This window comes from Acomys russatus, chromosome 31 (genome assembly GCF_903995435.1).
Source record: "Acomys russatus chromosome 31, mAcoRus1.1, whole genome shotgun sequence".
In the NCBI taxonomy this organism is placed as follows: Eukaryota; Metazoa; Chordata; class Mammalia; order Rodentia; family Muridae; genus Acomys; species Acomys russatus.
This window is the reverse complement of record NC_067167.1, coordinates 6,739,402-6,759,355: the sequence shown is the minus strand read 5'-3', so window position 1 is coordinate 6,759,355 and position 19,954 is coordinate 6,739,402. Positions and strand designations below refer to the sequence as shown.

At 44.8% G+C, this 19,954-nt stretch overlaps 1 protein-coding gene across 1 annotated transcript in view; it reads right to left on the bottom strand.

The window, feature by feature from the left end:
• LOC127212673 (synapsin-3-like) overlaps nt 1–19,954 on the bottom strand; it is a 119,497-nt gene that overhangs the window by 32,984 nt on the left and 66,559 nt on the right. The gene's annotated exons all lie outside the window — the stretch shown is intronic.

Genomic DNA, 19,954 nt, shown 5'->3' with positions numbered 1-19,954 from the left:
CCGGTGCCCATTCATGTCTTATGGATGGTATGCAAATGACATCACTGGATTCTTGGTTTCTTTGATTCTTGGATGGAAGGGTAGTGGGCCCTTAAATTCTTTGCTACTTTAACCAAGAGATGTGTTCTCCTGGTTTAATTGTCAGCTTGACGAGACCTAGAATCACCTGGGACATGAGGCTCAATGAGGGATTATTAACACTGGGTTGGTTTATGGGGGATTGCCTTAACTAAGTTAATTCACATGGGGAAACACAGGCCACCCTGGGAGGAACTATTCTCTAGTCGGGGTACTGGAGAAATCCAGCTGAGCACAAGCAAGTTAGCATGCATACATTCCTTTCTCACTGCTCTTTTGTTTGTTTGTTTGTTTTTCGAGACAGGGTTTCTCTATGTAAGCCTTGGCTGTCCTGGACTCGCACTGTAGACCAGGCTGGCCCCGAACTCAGCGATCCACCTGTCTCTGCCTCCCGAGTGCTGGGATTAAAGGCATGCACCACCATCGCCTGGCCTTTCTCACTGTTCTTGACTGTGAATGTGACTAGCTTCAAATCCCTGTCACCATGACTACTTCCCTGCTATGATAGGCTATAAACTGGAATTAGAAGCTGAGTACCCCCCTTTATTCCCTTACGTTGCCTTTTGTCAGAGTATTTTAGCAACAGAAACGAAACTAGGACAGATACCTCTGTGTGGTGAAAACTAATTGCCATAGCAGAGGCCCCCAGCCCATGAGACTGGAAAGCCTTAGAGCCATGCAGACGCAAAAGCATGTAGAAGAGCCGGGTGTGGTGGTGGCACACATCTTTAATCCCAGCACTTGGGAGGCAGAGGCAGATGGATCTCTGAGTTCAAGGCTAGTCTGGTCTACAAAGTGAGTCTGGGACAGCCAGGGCCACACAGAGAAATCTCATCTTGCTCTCCCCTGCCCCTGACCCCGCCCCCCAAAAGCAAGTAGAAGAGCCCTGAGATACCAGACTAAGAATAGAGGTGGAGTGGGTTTCTCAGAACCACAAAGCCACAGGCCAACTGAATTACCTCAGGGAGCATGATCTTAAGCCGAAGAACCACGTGGTGAAACCTTGGCCAGATTTTCCAACCCATAGAGCAAAATAAAACAAAACAAAACAAAATGGTCATGAGTTTAGACGACAGAGATTTGAGGGCATTTGTTAGACTGTCGTGAGAGGACAAACAATAGGCAATGGACCTCAGGCCTCTCAACTATGGATATGATGTGACTGTTTGAAGTTCCTTCCTTGACTTGCCCAGAGTGATGGATGATAACCTGAAAATTTAAGTGGAAATAAGTCCCTCCCCTTTTCCCAAAGTTGTTCCTTGCCAGGCTATTTTATCACAGCAACAGAAACGAAACCAGGACATCTGGAGACCTTGTATTTCCCTTGGACACAGGCTTTCCTCTAAGCTGGTCTCCTCCAGTGAAGGACAAGTTGTCTAAGAGCCCAAAGCACCGGCAGGCTCTGTAGGACCATCAGGAGGCATTCTACAGAAGGTTGGGTGAAGATCTCTATTCCAGATTACCAGCCAACAGGCCAGGTGACACAGAAACACTAGTGACTAGCAAAACAAAGAAATTCCCAGAAAGCAGTATTTTAATATAAAACCTAACCTCAAACATCATTGTATAATTTAACAAGGATACCTCCCCTCCCTCCGCCCCCTCTTCCCCATGTAGCATTTGCTTTGAGCCTATTAGCTAGTCTACAGGGTTGGCCATATCATCTCCACTTTATAGACAAGGAAGCAGGCTCAGAGAGGCACAGTCATTGGTCCACAGGCTCCCAGTTTGCTTTAGCTTTCCTGAGTTAATTTTTCTTACTACTGTTAATAAATTATGATTGCTAACATTTACCTGATCCTGTTTGCTTTCTGACTATGGATGCATTGTTCTCACAGCCATGACTTCCTTCCCCATGATGGAATGAGTCCCCTTCTAGTATAAGCCAGACCAAACCCTCCTCCTTCCTTTAAGTCACTTTGGCCAGGTATTTTGAAATATGTAGAGGAATGGTTAATTCAGAACATGGCTGTTCTGGCAAGAGATCATGTCCAAAGACCTTCTAGGTCTGTGTGATCTGGCTGGAATACAAACACACCTTTAACCCAGGAGACGGAGGCAAACAGATCTGAGTTCAAAGCCAGCCTAGTATAAAGCAAGTATCAGGTAAAGAAAAGCTTAGGTCCAGGCATGGTGACACATGTCTTTGATCCCAAATGAAGGTGAAGTTAGTTTGTAGAAGGAAACACCTATGTTTGAAAGTGATGTCTAATTGAGTGGCAGAAGAGGTGACGAATCTGAGTAGATTTGACAGGTAGGATACGCCCAACTCTCCTAAGAAGAGAGAAGAAAAGGGAAGCTACTTAAGAGGTGGTTTTACAGAGAGGCAGTTTTTACCAAGATGGTAATAGAGGCATGGGTTACTGAGAGAGAACTCAGCTGAAGAGCCAGAAAATGAGAAGAAGCCAGAAGACTGGAGCAGATTGATGAGTTAGTTTGAGGCCAAGCAGAGCAATTCTGGGCCGAGAGAGAAGCCAGATTGAATAAGTCAGTTTGTAGAAGAGTTTGAGGCCTGAACAGATGAGTTGAACCAGTCAGCCCAGAGCTCAGAACGAGCAAGTAAGGGTGAGCTTATTAAGCAGTACGTCTCAGAGGCTGAAAACATTCTAGGCCTAGGTTAGATTGTACGGAGGCCGGAAGCTTCCAGGACGAGGCGTAGGTTAGGAGAAGGAGGCAGTTAGCCTCCCAGATAACAATTGAGCCAGGAGAATAAAAGTTAGTTTTACAGAAACAGTCATGAAAAAAGTAACAAACTGACTATCACTAGGAAAGAGTGCGGGCTTGGCAGGTTTGGGGCGGAAGGTCTCATAGGTTTTTTTCCATCCTGGGTTTAGGCAATGTTGGAATCAGGAGCCACACTGTTCTGTTTTGTGGGACTGGCTGCTGTTTCCTCTCCCAGGGGAGCTGGTAGACCTGCCCTCTAACTGTTGGCCTGAGATGTGGGGCTGGAGACCTGGCATTTCTTTCTAGGCTCACATTTTGTTGTTGTTGTTGTTTCCTTTTTTTCCCCCCACAACTCTCCCTGCAGCAGTGAAGGCTGAGACTGAAGACTGAAGGGATCTTCTTCCCTCCAAACTGCTATCCTTAAGCTCACAATGACCAGATATGCTAACCTATGCACCTAAACCATATGTCCTCTCAAGATCAGAGTTGTCAAGTGTGGTGTCTTATCATAAAATCCCCCACCTGGTACCAACTGCAGTCAAGTTTTCTCAATGGTGAGTCTTTTCACTTTACAAAATTCTGAGTCTCTCAGCCGGGCAGTCATGGCACATGTGTTTAATCCCAGCACTCGGGAGGCAGAGGCAGGTGGATCTCTGAGTTCGAGGCCAGCCTGGTCTACAAACTGAGTCCAGGACAGCCAGGGCTGTTACATAGAGAAATCCTGTCTCCGGGGAAAAAAAAATCTGAATCTCTCACTTGTGGGAACTGCCAGCTAGTCAGGGATTAACTTCAGCTAAATTAGGCATTGTGCCAGGAGCTGTGGTTAGAGTTCAGAAAGCTGCCTCTAACTGGTGGCTCGGGGACAGTTCAATCCAGGGGAGATGCAGTAAGGAGATGATAACTCTGCCTCAAGAGTCTGTCACAGGACAAGCAGCGAGCAGAACACCTGGTTGTGGGGAGGGGCCGGTGCTTTCCACATCCACTGAGCACATGGTGTTGCAAACCAGACAAGTGACAGATGGGGGAAAATGGGAACACGAGCAACTCCCTGTCTACCTGATCTCAAGCTCTAGAAAATAGTGCAAGGAACTAAATTCCAGTCCAGCATTCCTTATGTGTATTTATATCACAGCTACAACTACCTTATATTTGTATCTTTTGTGTTATCTGAAATCAGAAGTGTCTATCCATCAATCATCTCCAGGCAGGCATATACAGGCCTGAAGGAAGCGAAAACTGTCATTGAGCCAGGAGAATAGGGAGCTTACAGTCTGGCAAGTTTTGACTGAGAAGGGGACGTTTGGTGGCAGACTGGAAAGAGAAGAAGAGGGTGAGGAGACTCTTAACTATAGAAGTGTCTCAAGAAGCATGGCTTGGCATGCAGCCTGTGCCCCAGACGGCTTGTGATACAATTTGGTTGACAGAGTGCTTGGGTTGAAATGTGTGATGCCCTGGGCTCTGTCTCCATACTGCAGGAAGAAATTTAGGATCCACACAAAGTCAAACGGAAAGACTGAGGTTCATCCTCCAGAGCTACGGGGCTCACTCTGGTTTCTTCCTGTTTTGCTTGAGTCAGCTCTCCAGAGAAGCCTCAGCGCTTGTCTGCCTCAGACACCAGCTGCTCTCCCCCAGAACCTGCTGTTAACGATACATATCCACAACTTAAACAGCAGCATGTGCGCTGTTTGGTTCACAGCTATATCCTCTATTTCTAGCAGTGAATGAATGGGAAGACAGGGAATCCCCTGGGGTGTAGGTCTATTTAGGGGAGTCAATGAGAAAATGCTGCCACACACATCCAGGTTGCGTTAATGGGAAAGTGGGAACTGGGTTCTGTGCCTGGTATTCAGTATCTGACACTCACGATACTGAGTGTTCATTCAAATATGTGACATTGAGAAGTCAAAGTTTAGGCTAAGTATGTGTGAAATAAATAGCAGAGGAATGTTATTCATATATACAGTGTGTATGTGTGTGTGTGTGTGTGTGAGTGTGTGTGTGCACACAAGTGTGTGTGCAGTGGGAACAAGAGGTTGATACTAGGAGTTTTCCCTCAGTCATTGTTCACCTTATTTTGGGGGACAGGGCTTCTCAGTGAGCGTAGAGTTTGATGATTTGGCAAGACTGGCAGGCCAGCAAGCACCAGGGATCCCTTGTCTTCACTACTTAGTGCTAGGATCACAATGACACACTGCTGTACTGTGATCCAGACTCAGCGCCTCAGTCTTGTGTGGCAAGTACAGTACCTACTGAGCCACTGGTCCCACTGCCACTTGCCTTAAAAAAAAAAACAAAAAACTATTTTATTTTTTTTTTTAATGGAATGTTTAGAGTTTGCAGAATAGAGTTAGAGATGGCTGGGGACTAACTGGCTCCACCTCTTATAGTAGGGGCCTTGGACAAATTACTCTTCCTTCCTGCCCAGGGCCACACAGTTTTCCCATCCGCACAATGGGGACACACCGACAATTCTGAGAGGCAACTTGAAATCCTTATGTTCTCAAGAACTGTCCCCTTCTAGCTAGGATAAGCCTAGGTATATTCTCCCCCGCCCCCTCTCTCTCTCTGTCTCTGTCTCTTGCCTCACATACCCTTCCAGCAAATAGTCTGTTTGGGTGGGTCCTGGGATATGGGGGTGTTGGGATCTGAATACCTTTGATGACTTCCCTTGAGCTCTTGGTTCCTGAGGCGTTCTGGTTCCCCCTCTTCAGCTCTCTGATGTCTGACCTTCTAATGAGTGACGCACATTATCAGCCGTTGCGGTTTGAACGGCTGCCTGAGATTTAGAATTGCCCAATGCCACGGACTCAGAGCTGGCTTGCATAATTAGCTTGGGCCTCATTAATGTCTGCCTCCTTGGGTGTTTTGCATTCTTGATGCCTCTCATTCTGAGTTCCAATTCCATCTGTCTGGGTGAACGCAGCTGCCCCCTTTTCTCACTGCTCTGTGGAGCCAGGCTCTCGTGTGAGTTCAAAAGAGCCCTGCCATCCACACAACATGATTTCAAAGTGCCCTGGGCTGACCCCTGTTCTGCTTTCTAAATGGAACTAGTGAATTTCCTTAAGACCTGGGAAGTCTGAGTGCGTCAAGCACCTCTAGTTGCTTAGCCACACACCTGTGGGTTGTGTGCTGGCCAGAGAACAGAAGAAGGGCTACCAATTTAATTACCGCACAGACTGATGATTAAGGCATCAATTAAAACCTATAAACTGATACCAGAATCTGACCTCAGGAGCAGGGGCATAGTGAGGCTGTCCACTCTCTTTTCCTGACTCCATTCTGTCCTCATTCCTCTCTGACCTGCTCTGGGCCCCAGCAAGCCTGGTTCCATGGGCAGTACCAACCCAGTTCTCCTGCCTTCTGGCCTCTGCATGGCTCCAGCTAGAGCCTGGAAGGCAGAGTGAGGAAAGGTGCTCACCTGTGGGCATCAGGCTGTGCCCTGTTCTAAGTCACTCTGCTGCATATTACTGGCTGTGATGTGTCCCAGGAGACCCCATTTAAAATCAGCTTTTGTATTTAATCTCTCTGAATACAAAATTCATTTGCATTTTACATATATGGTGCATAATGAGCTCGGAGGTAATTTTCTACAGTATGTTTTTGTAATTTTGTAATTTTGAATGGAAACACAGAGGCAGAATGTACCACAGTGGGCACATAAGCAACACCACCAATACACACTGTCCACAAGGCACACACTGATAAATAACTTATTCCTAAAAGTAGAAAAAGTTCTTTCCTATTAATACAGGTAAAAATGTAAATATAAAGTAAACTGGGACCATTTTACTTATGGTCCCAATATGACCATGTGAGCACATATGAACACATGCGCCTGTTAAAATCATAGCAGGAAAACCAGGCCCATGGACTTCTCAGATACACCAGATTGGGAAATGGGTGAAACTACCTACCAGAACCCCATAAAGTGGAAGACACCTGGGATGTGAAGATAGCTAGCTCATCGCTAAGGTGCTTGTTTTGAGTCCCCAAACCCACATACAATAGCTGGGCACGATGATATGCATTTATAATTCCAGTTCTGGGAAGGCAGAGACAGGAAGATCTCTGAGGCTGTCTGGCTAAACTGTTCAACCAAATTTAGAAGCTCATTAAGAGACTTTATCTCAAAAAAATTAGGGTGAAAAATGATAGGCTACACCTGACGAAGGCCAGGAAACCTCCTCTGCTCTCTCTGGTTCCCCAGCAGAGACAACCCCCAGGCTTTTTATAGCTGCATCCCTCTCTTCCATCTACACCTCCTGTGGACCCCACAGGTTATCCCCTCCTGACCTTCCAGAAGTCAGCACTTAGGGCTATAATCACCCAAAACCCAGAGGCTTCCATATCAGCATAAAAAATAATAGCAGGCAGGAGAACGTGTCTCCACCAAAGCCCAGCTATCATACCCGATCTAGTCCAACATAGCTGAATCACAAGAAAAAGACCTTAAAACCAACTATGTGAGGATGACAGAGGTCCTTAAAGAGGAAATGAATACATCCTTAAAGAAACCCAGGAAAACACCAACAAAAAATTAGGGGTAATGAATACATCCCTTAAAGAAATCCAGGAAAACACACACACACACACACACACACACACACACACACACACACACACACGCACGCACGCACACGCACACGCACGCGCGCGCGCGCGCACACACATAAAACAAACAAACAAACGAACATAAAAACCCAAACACTCGGAGGAAATTAATAGATTCTTTAATGGAATTCAAGAAAAAAAAAAAAAACTAAGCAAAATAGTTGAAGGAAATGAATGAAAGTGTACAAGACCTGAAAATGGAAATAAAAGCAATAAAGAAAGCACAAACTGAGGGAATCCTGGAGATGGAAAACATAGGGTGGAGTACAGGAACTATAAACACAAGGATCACCAACAGAATACAAGAGATAGAGGAGAGATTCTCAAGCATAAAAGATACAACTGAAGAAATTAATACATTAGTCAGAGAAAATGTTAAATCTAAAAAGTCCCTGACATAAAGCATCCAAGAATCAGGGACACGAAGAAAAGACAAAATCTAAGAATAATAGGGATAGAAGAAAGAAGTTTCCTAGCTCCAAGGGCCAGAAAATAATTTCAACAAAATCATAGAATTTTCCTCACTTTAAAGAAAATACAGAACCAAATAAATTGGACCAGAAAAGAAAATCTTCCCAGCCCATAATAATCAAAACACCAAATATACAGAACAAAGAAAGAATATTAAAAGCTTCAAGGGGAAAAAAAACCAAGTAACATATAAAGGCAGACATATCAGAATCACACCTGACCTCAGTGGAGACTCTAAAAGCCAAGGGTCCTGTGCAGATGTCCTGCAGACTCTAAGAGACCACAGATGCCAGTCCGGATTAGTATACCCTGCAGAGCTTTCAATCAGCATAGATATAGAAAATCAGATATTCCATAATAAAGCCAAATTTAAACAATATCTACAAATCTGAATGAAAAATAATAAATGAAAAGGAGAAGATGACTGCTCATAGGTATGGTGGAGGAGAAAGTTTATTATAGATGCCTGGGAGAGCATAGCCAAAGGTAGAGACATTAAACACGAATGTGTCTGTTTATATCTGGCACAGCACAGCCACCATACCTCCCTCCATCACTGTGGTGGCTTTGCAGGGGTTTCTGTAAGCAAGCGCTCAGCAAAGCGTCTCTCCTGTTTAACTAGGAACTACGTCTTCCAGAATGTGTCATTCATGCCAAGTGCTCTGGACTCAGACCGTTTTGCATTTCTGATGGTAAATATTCTAAAACCCAAAACCATCAGAAATATACAGAATATCTTGGAAACAAACAGGACTCAAGTCTAAGCACAAAATTCATTTGCATTCCATATACACATTACATAAGTAGCCTGGGGGGTGTGGCACTGTAATAGTTTTTCATAACTTTGTGCGCTAAACACACATTCACAATGCGCACGTTTCCGCTTGTGATGCCGTGAAAGTACTCTAAAAGCTTTGGGTTTTGGGGTATTTTACGCTTAGGACTTTCAGATTGGGATGCTCTGCTTGTGATGGTGTTTCCCTTCTTCGTCCCTTCAGCCCCACACATTCCTCTGCAAATGACGCTTTCATTTAAAGTCCTTGTGTTTAAATAAACCGAGAAGGGGGTGAATTCTGTCCCTTCCCTCGTACAATCCCTGGTGTCATTCCTAGTTTCGGAAATGGTGCCCAGAGCATAGCGGGTCCTTAACACATATTTTGTGGAACATATAAACAAATTTGTACATATACTATTGCATGGGGTGCCTACAAAAGCCACACAAGCTGCGTTAGTGCCTTTTAAGGTGAGAAGTGGATGCTTAGAGGTTGATGGTCAGGTCTGACCTCGGGATGAAAACAGCACTCCACTAGACTCTTACGTACGCTCTGTCCCTGCTCAGCCCCTGCAGAAAGCTTGCTTAAGTTTGGGTAGGATTTGGTCCTTAAAGGTCACATGCTAATAGCTTGGTCAGGGTCCTTCATGCTATTGAGAGGCGGTGGAATCTTTAGGAGGGGGTGGACTAGTGGAAGGAAGTTAGGTCATTGGGGCAGGGGGGTGACATGAAAGGATGTTAGGATTCTGGTTCCTGTTATCTCTTGCTCTCTTTTGCTTTACAAGCACGTTGAGGTGACATTGTCTTCTGTGTCACACGTCCACAAAAATTTACTGGATATCCCCATCCCCAAAACAACTGGGCCAAGCAATCACAGACTGAAAACATCTGGAACCTCAAGCCGGAAAAAAAACCAAAATCCAAACAACAACAACAACAACAACCAAACCTAGCCACCGTTTAAGTGGATTGAACTTAGGTATCCTGTCGCAGTGACATAGCACTGACTAACCCAGATCTCAGTTCCTGCTGCCTTCTGCCTAGAGATTGGGGCTCCAACCATGCTGGTACGGGAGGAGTGGGAACAGCTGCTATGAGGCAGACAGTGAGAACTGAAGGAGTTAAAGGTGCCCGGGGCTCCATCTGGACCTATCTCAGAGGCCTGGCTCAGGTTCAAGTGCTGCCAGGCTTTGTAAATCTGCGAGGCAAACAATTCTAGGCCTCCAGGTGAATCTATGTGGCTACAACGCGGTTTCTTCCTCTGTAAAATGGGCTACGGTAGTGATTACCAGCACTTAATTTAAAGTTTTGCCTTGGCCTAGATATAGCGGAGGGATCAGCACACACCACCATCTTGCGTATCCCTCACGGAACTCGCTGAGGACTTGTTAAAGTGAAGTATTCAGTGAACGTGCTATCCATGGTCCCGCAATGCCTTCATGCAGGCTGAAGAGGCATACCTCCCCAGGCCGACTGCTCCAGAGCCTGGCCTCTCACTGCTAAGCTCCACTGTCCCCTGCCATCTTGTGGGGTCATGGGATTAGATAAGATCATGGTTTTGCATGAAGAGCTTGGCACAGGGATCTGCCAGTAAGCGGTAGTGACCTTTTCCTTATACCCTGCCTCCAAGTCAGACTCTTGGATTCTTCCCACGTTTTCCTTCCAAATGGTTGCGGAACTGTCCTCTTATGTACCGTTCATAGTGGGGAAACTTAACACCTCTTGAATAAATTTTACGCAACACTCTCCCTCTTACTAAAGAGCAGCAGTCGGGGCAGAGATGCCACACAGAGGCTCTGGAGTCAGACTGGCTGGGCTCCACCTCTCACTGGCTGGACACCTGGGTTCCATTACACAACTCATTGGGTTTTTTTTTTTTTCCACCTTCTTATCTATAAAACTGGAATTTAATAGCACACACCTTACGGGGTTGTTGAAAGGATAAAATGAGTTAATATATGTTAAGTGCTTGGACCAGCGCCTAGCTCATAGGAAACGCTATAAAAGTGTTTTTTAAATAAATAAAAATGCATGAATTTTGTATGTGCTGTTCAAGATGGCTTAAACTAAAAGAGATTGTTCTTGGCTCAAGTCTGGGGAAGAGTGTGGACTCAGTCTTGAGTATCATCACTGGGTCACTGTCTCTCTTGGCTGTGATTTTCTTTACTTCGGCTCCACTTTTGGCTGGTCATTCACTCAGGGAGACAGAGAGCCCCCAGCAGCTCCAGGGATACACCATACCATCTCAGCAGCTCTGGACATCTACCTCAGCAGCTCCGTGTCCCCTGCAGAACTCACGTGTCTGTGCCTGTTAACCACGAACTTTAGAAGAAGTCTCATGAGAAAGTCCTGTTGTCTTAATCACCAGTCTTAAGGTGATAGTCCAAAGGCTAGGGCTTGTTATGTGTTGTCAATTGCACACACTGTCCAGACAACGAGGCAGATAGAAGTCATTGTGGTGGGAAATCACCTAGGTGCTGTTTCTCAGAACAGAAGAGATAGACTAGCAATTGTTTGCTCTGCCACCACCCTGTTCTCTTGGAATCTGAGAACCTCATGTTCTCCATGGAAACAGAAGTAGCAGAATACAGAGCAACAGAGATGCATTAAAAAGCCTAGGGCACATGACCATGGAGAAATCCCACAATATGCCATCGTGAGCTGGATTAGCTGGAGAGCCGGTGATGGGATTCGGTGTGAGGGTGGAGTCCTGAGAAGCAGTGGGGTGGGGTGGGGTGGGTGAGTGGGTGGGAAGGGTGGTAGTGGTGCAATGGTGTCACTCTCAGGCCAAGGCCTGAGAACAGAGACATCATTGGTGTAAGTCCTAGAGTGTTAAACTCTGGCAACTGGGAGCTTTGATGAAAGAGGTGCCTGCCCATGATAGTGAGATCCCGTCTTCTTCCTTGTTTGTTTATTATTTATGCAGTATCCTGCCCACATGTGTGCCTGCAAGTCAGAAGAGGGCACCAGATTTCATTATAGATGGCTGTGAGCCACCATGTGGTTGCTGGGAATTGAACTCAGGACCTTTGAAAGCACAGACAGTGCTCTTAACCTCTGAGCCATCTCTCCAGTCCTGATATCCCATCTTCTTTACTCAGTCTGTCAGCCAGATGCCTGCTGACACACCCAGAGATGATGCTAAGCTCGACGTGGTTATAGGTCCTGCTCACATGTGTAATGAACTACGGCCCCAATGCAAAATGCCTATTGGCATTTCCAATACGCCACCTAAGTATCTCTGAAAGAAGATACCACAAATCAAGAGAATTGCTCAACATTCCAACGTGGGAGGACACAGCTAGGGCTTGTCATCACATGCTTGTATCAAGCTTGTTGGACTGAGCTGGCTGCAAGAGGCTCGGAGCACCCTTCTGGGCCCACAGGCTTATATGTTTGATGCTTGGTCCCTAGATGATGACACTGTTTTGGAAGGTTGTAGAACTTTCAGTCTTACAGTCCTGTCCAATTGGTGGGCGCCATATGGCTAAGGAGAGGTATGGATGTGTTCCGACAAAAAGTTATAAACTCTAACTTAAAGCATTCTCCTGCTTGGGTGTTTTTTTGTTTTTGTTTTTGTTTTTTTCTTGTTTGTTTGTTGTTTTTGTGCATTTGATACATGCTAGAGCTATGAGAGAAGAGGGAACTATTAGGTTTCAAACAGGGACAAAAGGCTTACTTAACATATCAAAGAGGAACTGGTTGCCAGGTTCTCCCAGCATCCTTCAGTCCCTATCTGTTGCATACCTCATCCTAGACCCTCAACTCTCCAGCCCAGGCGCTGGGTTGCTCTTCCCTATATAATCCAATCATTTTGGTTACCCCCTCTTTGTACTTTTGGGCCTCCTGGCTGCTCCAGCTGGTTTCCTTGCTCTCCCTTCTCCCTTACCCCCCCCCCCCCCTCACGTAGCAGGGCTCAGTTTGGTTATGTCCACTCTTGGATCTCCTAGATGTCTCAGCTTCTGGGTATGCTCCCCCACATATCTATACTAAACCTTCTCCTCCACCATACCTAGGAGCAGTTATGTCCTTTCTTTTCCTTTTTATTTCTCCTTCTCCTTCTCCTCCTCCTCCTTCTCCTCCTTCTCCTCCTCCTCCTCCTCCTCCTTCTCCTTCTCCTCCTCCTCCTCCTCCTCCTCCTTCTCCTTCTCCTTCTCCTTCTCCTTCTCCTTCTTCTTCTTCTTCTTCTTCTTCTTCTAACTTGGGAACCACAACTGAGAAAAATGCCTACATAAGACTGCCTTGTAGGCAAGCCTGGTAGGCATTTTCTTAACAAGTAATTGGTGTGGGAGGAGGCAGCCTGCTGTGGGTTGTGCTACCCCTGTGCAGGGAGACCCTGTTTGGTACAAAAACACAGACTGAGCAAGCTGTGAGGAGCAAGTCAGTACACAACATTCTTCCATGGCCTCTGCTTCAGTTCTTAATTTCAGGTTCCTGCCTCAAGTTCCCAGGATGACAGACGGACTATAGGGTGCAAAAGAACCCTTTCAACCCAAGGCTGCTTTTGTCCCTGGTGTTTTATTTTAGCATTAGAAACACTTAAGTAAGACAAACATTATGGGAGGTTTGTACGAGTGGCTTTTCTTTGTTTGTGGTGTTCTCTTCTGTTTGTTTTGTCTGTTTGTTGTGTTCTCTTCTGTTCTTTGTTTGTAGTGTTCTCTGCTGTGAACTTTGTAAATGACAAAGTTGTATCCCAATACCAAAAGGGTTTTGTGCCTGCTGGAAGGTGGGGCTGCCGTTAAGGAAGTGGGTCACCAGGGATAAGCCTTGCGATTTTGAAGCTTCACTTCCTTTTCTATTTCCAGATGTAGATATAATGTGATCAACCCCATTACACTCTGCTCCTATTCTTTCCCCACCCTGGTGGACTATATTCCCTCTTAAACCTTGAACCGAAACGAATCCTTCCTCTTCTAAGTTGCTTTTGTCAGCTATGTTGTTACAGCCACAAGAAAACTAAGTAATATAGACAAAAATAACAGCTCTATGGGATCCCTGGACCTGAGTTTTTGGTTCTTTTGTCAATTTCTTCAAAGCCTTGGTGGTTCTAGGTGTGGTTGGTCCTCCTCTTCTTCTTCCTCCTCCTTCTCCCATCCTTCTCTTCTTTCTCTTCAACGTCACCGTCCTCTCAGAGCTTATCCAAATCCTTGATGCCCAGCTTCAGTCTATAGGAGAAACAACACCTGGGGCACCTAGGGGAATCAGATCCCCAGGTCCTACCTCAACACCTGGTAGATGGGAATTTGTGTGTTAATAAGATGGTAGAGAGACGGGTACATGGACCGCAATTGGAGAGGCTCTATGATTGATGACTCTATAGAAAAGCTAATACACTGTGTGTGATAACTTCACATGACAGAAATCCATCCTCTTGTGGTTGTAGGGGCCAGAAGTCCAAAATCAAAGTGTCAGCATCTCTGGTTCCTTCTGAGGGAGAAGATGTCCCCTGTCCATCTCCTAGCTCCCCATCACTGCTGGAGATCCTTGGCACTCTTTCACTTGTATATGTATCGCTCCAGTTTGGTTCCCCATTATGATGCAGCATTTCCTTGTATCTCTATATCCCTGTTGTGGATACAGCATCTTTCTTTGTTAACCTAGACCTTGCTATGCATCTCAGGTACACTGTGAACACCAGATACTCCTGTCTTAGCCGCCAGTTGCTGGGACTATAGGCCAGTGATACCATGCCTAGGCCAACGTTTCCTCTTACAAAACCACCAGTCATATTGGATTATGCATCTATGCTTTTAAAGTATGGCATAATTTAAGTAACTACATCTGCAAGGATTCTGCTTCCAAATAAATACATATTCTCTGGTATGAGTGGTGAGGACTTTAACACAATTGTTTCTGAGCAAACAGTCCAATAAAAATGTATTAAATGTCTGTCGTTCATAAATGCTGAGAAGAAAGACGATTAATAAACATCTGGGGTATCTCTTTAAATTCACGTTTGCAAACAATTGTGTAAGTTCTGAAAGAAGGGAGCAGTCCTAGAAGAAGACTTGAGGATGCTTATTTTCACAAAGGGATTCCTGTATTCAGGTAGCCCACTTGGTAGAGTTGTTGGCTTTTCAGATGACCCAAACCCAAGTAAAGACCACCACAGAAACAATGTGGGTGGCTGCTTGTGGTGGTTAGCTTTGATTATTAACCTGACACAGCCTAGCATCCCCTGTAAAAAAGGGTTTCAAGAAGAGATTATCACCAGGCAGTGGTGGTGCACACCTTTAATCCCAGCACTCGGGAGGCAGAGGCAGGTGGATCGCTGTGAGTTCAAGGCCAGCCTGGTCTATAAAGTTAGTTCAGGACAGCCAAGGCTACACAGAGAAATGCAAATGGGTTGGACTGTGGACATGTCTGTGAAGGATTGCCTTACCAAGTTAATTGATGTGGGAAGACCTAGCCTACTGTGGGCAGCATCATTCCTCAGGTAGGGGGTCCTTAACTATATGAATTGAGAAATCTAGCTGAGAGGAAGCAAGCAAGTGATTGAGTGAGCAAGCAAGCTAGCAAGCAAGTATGCATGCATTCATTTCTCTCTGTTCTTAATTGTGGATGTGATGTGGACAGCTGTTTCAAGTCCCTACTGCCTTGACTTCCCTGGTATGATGGCCTGTAACTTGAACTTGTAAGCTGAAGTAAATCTTTTGCTCCCTAAGTAGTTCTTTGTTAAGGTATGGAATGGGTTGTGCTATAGAAATGAAACCACAACACTGCTTATTGGAATTATCTAGACAGCTTTCAAACCACTGCTCTCTATGTTGCATCTTCAGGAGTTCCCATGTAATTGGTCTCAAGTTTTACTTGGGTAACAGAATTTCTGAATTGAATCCGAGGTGAGTCTAATTTGCAGTAAAACTTGACAACTAGTGGCATAGATGGAGGCATCTTAATTATTACAAAGGGAGGAGATTCCTTTGAGTCAAGACAGCGGACATAAGCCCTGGTAATACCGAACACTAAGATACCCTGGTTCCTAAATAATAGTTAAGCTTTACAGACTCACTGCACACTGTAGCTACCATAAGAATATATGGTGCAGGGAGTATGTCCTGCAGCACCCTCAAAATAGCCCTTCCATGACAGACTTGTATATTTTATCTTTTAGTTACATTAACCTTCTAACTATATTTGTGTATCTTTTCCTAGTGCTTGTAAAATGGGAGTTTTATTTATCCTCAATAAACAAATGCTCCATTATAACATGTTTATGTCCTTTTCTTTGGTAACATACTTCATCTAAAAGTCCTTCTCCAACTCCCACGATATTAACATAGGTATATTAGCTAGCATTGTTTGGTTTTCAGAGACATGGTTTCATTACATGTACAACTCAGGGTGGCTTGGGTAATAAATAAAAATATTTTGGTGGTGGTAGCGGGGCTTGAACCCAGGGCCTCTAGAAGGTGCTTGACAAGCCCTCTTCCACTGTGCTGTACTAACTCCTAGCCCCTTTAGGAAGGCTTAGAACTTGCCGTGTGGCTTAAGGGGGCCTGAAAGTCTCGGTGCTTTTGCCTCACCATACCACATTCTGGTATTACATGCCTGTACTGTCACACCTGGCTCTCAGTTAGCTTCTCTATTAATCTGGTAGTTTTGGGATGTTTCCTCCCTAGTTTTCAAATGCTCTGTATTATTGCATTTATATTACTCTTTTGAATAGAATGTACTTAAAAACTTTAAAGTTACCCTGAAAGTTGTTTTGTTTAATGAGAACATTTATACCACTCATGTTTAATGAGATTAGCAATATATATTGGTGGCACAGATACTTAATGACTGCTTTGCAGAGGTTGAAGTTTTCACAAGTAACCACGAGAGGGTGATTCCTAGGAATTCACACTTTCTGAAAGTGGGATCGCTTATCAGTATTCTTGCAGGGTAGAGCCATGTATCAGCTCTACCACCCACAATGTCTAGGGAACCTCTGGGAAAAGAAGAAACAAAGAGATGGCTTCAGGGTTAGGAGTATGGCAAACAGTTCCATGGCCATGCCCACTGATAGAGTGAATGTGATGGGACAGTCAGTGGACAGGGGTGAGGTGACTCTTTGACCGCTTACACTTTATAATAACCATTTCTACTTACAAGTATCATCATCATCATCATCATCATCATCATCATCATCATCATCTGAAAACAAGAACTATCCACACACCCTCTTCTTTTCTTTTCATGTCTCCTTCATCCTTCATCTGGGATCATTTTCCTTTGGCCTAACTAAAGTGAGGATCTGCTGTTGTAAGTGTTTTCACTTGTTCATCTTTCACTTCATGGAAGCTCTTTCCCCTGGGGTGGAATTAAAGGTTGGCAACTAATTTCCTTCACTGCCCTAAAGGCATTCTCACAATGGCTTTCTGAAAGGCATTCTCACATGGCTGTCACTCTATTACAATAAAACAAATTTACTTTCTTAATGCTGCCTATTCTCAAGATGTTTTTCTTTATCTTTCTAAAGTTGCATGGACATGTCTGGATGTAGAATTCTTTTTCTCAATCCTGCTTAAACTGTGTTGAGCTTCTGGCAGCTTCTTTTACTCTATGATTAAATGAACACGCTGGCATGTCTTGAGATCTAGCCCACTCTTATGCAGTTCTGCTGTTCTCCATTCTCTCTGCCTCCTTCAGGACACTTCAGTTAATTCCATGAGTGCTTTTCCAACTGTGTCTAATGTGCTGTTAAACACAACATATTCAACACATTTTGGCTAATAAAGTTTTCCATTTCTAGAAGTTCTATTTTTAACATTGTTTATTTAAATGTTTATTATATAATATGGTTGGGTCATATTCTTTCCCCTTCCCTAACACCTTCCAGATTCCCCCTTTCTAGCCATCTAGCTTTGTATTCTTTTGTCTCTTAAAAGACAAGACCAAACCAAACCAAACCAAACCAAACCAAGCCAAACCAAACCAAACTAAACCAACCAACCAACCAACCAACCAACCAATTGACCAAACAAACAAACAAACAAAAAGTGCACACATAAAAAGGGCACACACCACTACCACCACCACCACCACAGCTAATTCAAACCAAACAGCTAAACAATAAAAAACATGGAGTCCTTCTTGTGTTGGGTGACTGTTCCTTAGCGTCAGCCTGACCTGTGGTGTGGTTGATATTACCCGGTGTCACTCTGTTGAAGTAAACAGACTTTTCCTCTCCAAACAGCTGTCAGCTCTAAAAACTCTCCTTGCTTGGGGTGTGACTTTATGCCCACCTCCCATCCCTGTTTTAAGTCAAGCTCCTTGAGATGGAATCCATACCTTGATATGTTTAATGATGCCAAGAACCTGAAAGTGTATAGGTCATGGATCCTAGGGTAAAGCCTACTACAATTATTCTGCTAAATGAATATTGCAATAAAATGACTCCTAATATGCCCACAGATCAGCGTATCACTGTATCCTCATCAGAGAAGCTTCTTTTTGCAGTAGATAGTAATTAGCACAGAGACTCATATTTGGACAACACGCAGAGAGTGGGGAGCTTTGGCACCGTCAGCCCTATGTGGGATGTACGACATCCCTTCTCTCAAGGCTTAGGTATCTATGTGGAAGAAGGGGCAGAATAAGTGGACAGCTCCAAGGAAACAGCATCTTTCCAGATACAGCAGGGCTGATGCAGACATGAACTCACAGCATACACAAGATCTGCATACATTCCAACTAGAACACTTACTTTTTAATAGTTCCCTGTTCTCTGCAAATAGTTTCCAACTTGATTTTCCTTTCCTAGATATAGACATCATTTTCTTTTGTACTAATCTGTGTCTGGCAACTGCGATGTCTAGTCTCTCTGAAGTTCGGCCCCAGTGGCCCACTATTCCTAGTTCTGCTCGTTCTTGGCACCAATGCTAGTTAATTCCGACCGGGTGCTAGCTGTTGTATACAGAAGTCTCTGAAGCATAGCATGAAAGTCTGTTGTTTTATAAAGAGTTTTCTTATACTTGAGCAGGCATCAAGTCGAACGCCCAGGGGCTTCCTAGGTCTCACTTCAATCTGTAAGGGCACAGCTACTTTGGTTTCAAGTTAACCTTGAAGGTGGAGCCCTCCTGAGCCTTAGTTCAGTTTGTGTGTGTGTTATTGACCATTACACTCTCTAACATGAGTTGCCGTGAGTGTTGACTTCCTTCCCTTTCCCTCCCAAGCCTGCCTACCAAAGCCAGTTTCTAATCTGGGCCACTGAGCACATAGGCAGTCTAAAGACGTGGTGGCTTCTGTGCTTGCGTTAGTTGCTTCTCCCATCACTGTGACAAAGCACCTGACAGAGGATACTTAAGAGAGGAAAAGCCGATTTTGGATCAGCATTTCAGAGGGATTTCAGCCCATCACTGTGGGCAAGGTGTGGCCTACTGGCTCCATGATGATGAGAGACAGGCAATGACCCACAGCTGGACAGGAAATGGAGAGCGCTCGATAGAACTGAAGGCAGGTTTCACTTTCAAGGCCCACCTTGGTGACCTATTTCCTCCAGCTTGGCCCCACATCCCAAAGGTTCTGCTAACCCCCACCCCCCCACTACTAGAGACCAAGTGTTCAACCAAATGAGCCTCAGGGGGACATTTCACATTCAAATAATAACAATTCTTATTTATCTTTCTGGCCTTTCACTGTCCTATTGTTCTCTCCCTGGTAATCCCCACAGTCACGCCAACTCTCTGAAGGCATCTAAGCATTACAATGATTGGAAACTAGTTTTCAATGGTGGCCCAGATGACCTGGACCACTGATATTGGAAACAGAAAGCCACACAGTGTCTTCCTGGCACTAGGAAAGCATGCAGTAAATGATCGCAGTAGCCGATCGCTCCACATCCCCCAACCATGCTCCATTGCTTGCCCGTCTTTACCTGCAGAGGCTATTTTCAACTTGCAGAATTCTCATACCCTCTCCCCAGATCAAGAACACTCACATCCTACCATCTGACAAGATGCTAAACATGTGTTCCCCAGATTTTTTGCTGTTTTTCTCTACTTCATCCATTGCCCATTGAGCTTGACCCCTTTACCCTCACATACTGGCCTGTACATCTCCTTCCCAGAGTCCCATAACCACACAGGACTGCACTTATGTGATTCTTATCTCTCCTGAGGATGTGTACTTGTCATTTATGACTTCCAAAGAATTCCTTCATTTCCTCTCCAGCGCAGCACACATCCTACACAGATTTCTGGAAAATCTGATAATCAGGGTTTTTAGTTCTGCTATGGTTGAAGAGGATTCTCTGAACGCTTAGTCTGCTGAGCTACTGGGGATGGGGTTCTGTTCTTTCTGCTAAACACTGTGGATAGGCTGCTCTCACATGCACGAGCTTATGGAAACTCTGGCAGCTTCTGGCTGCTGTGT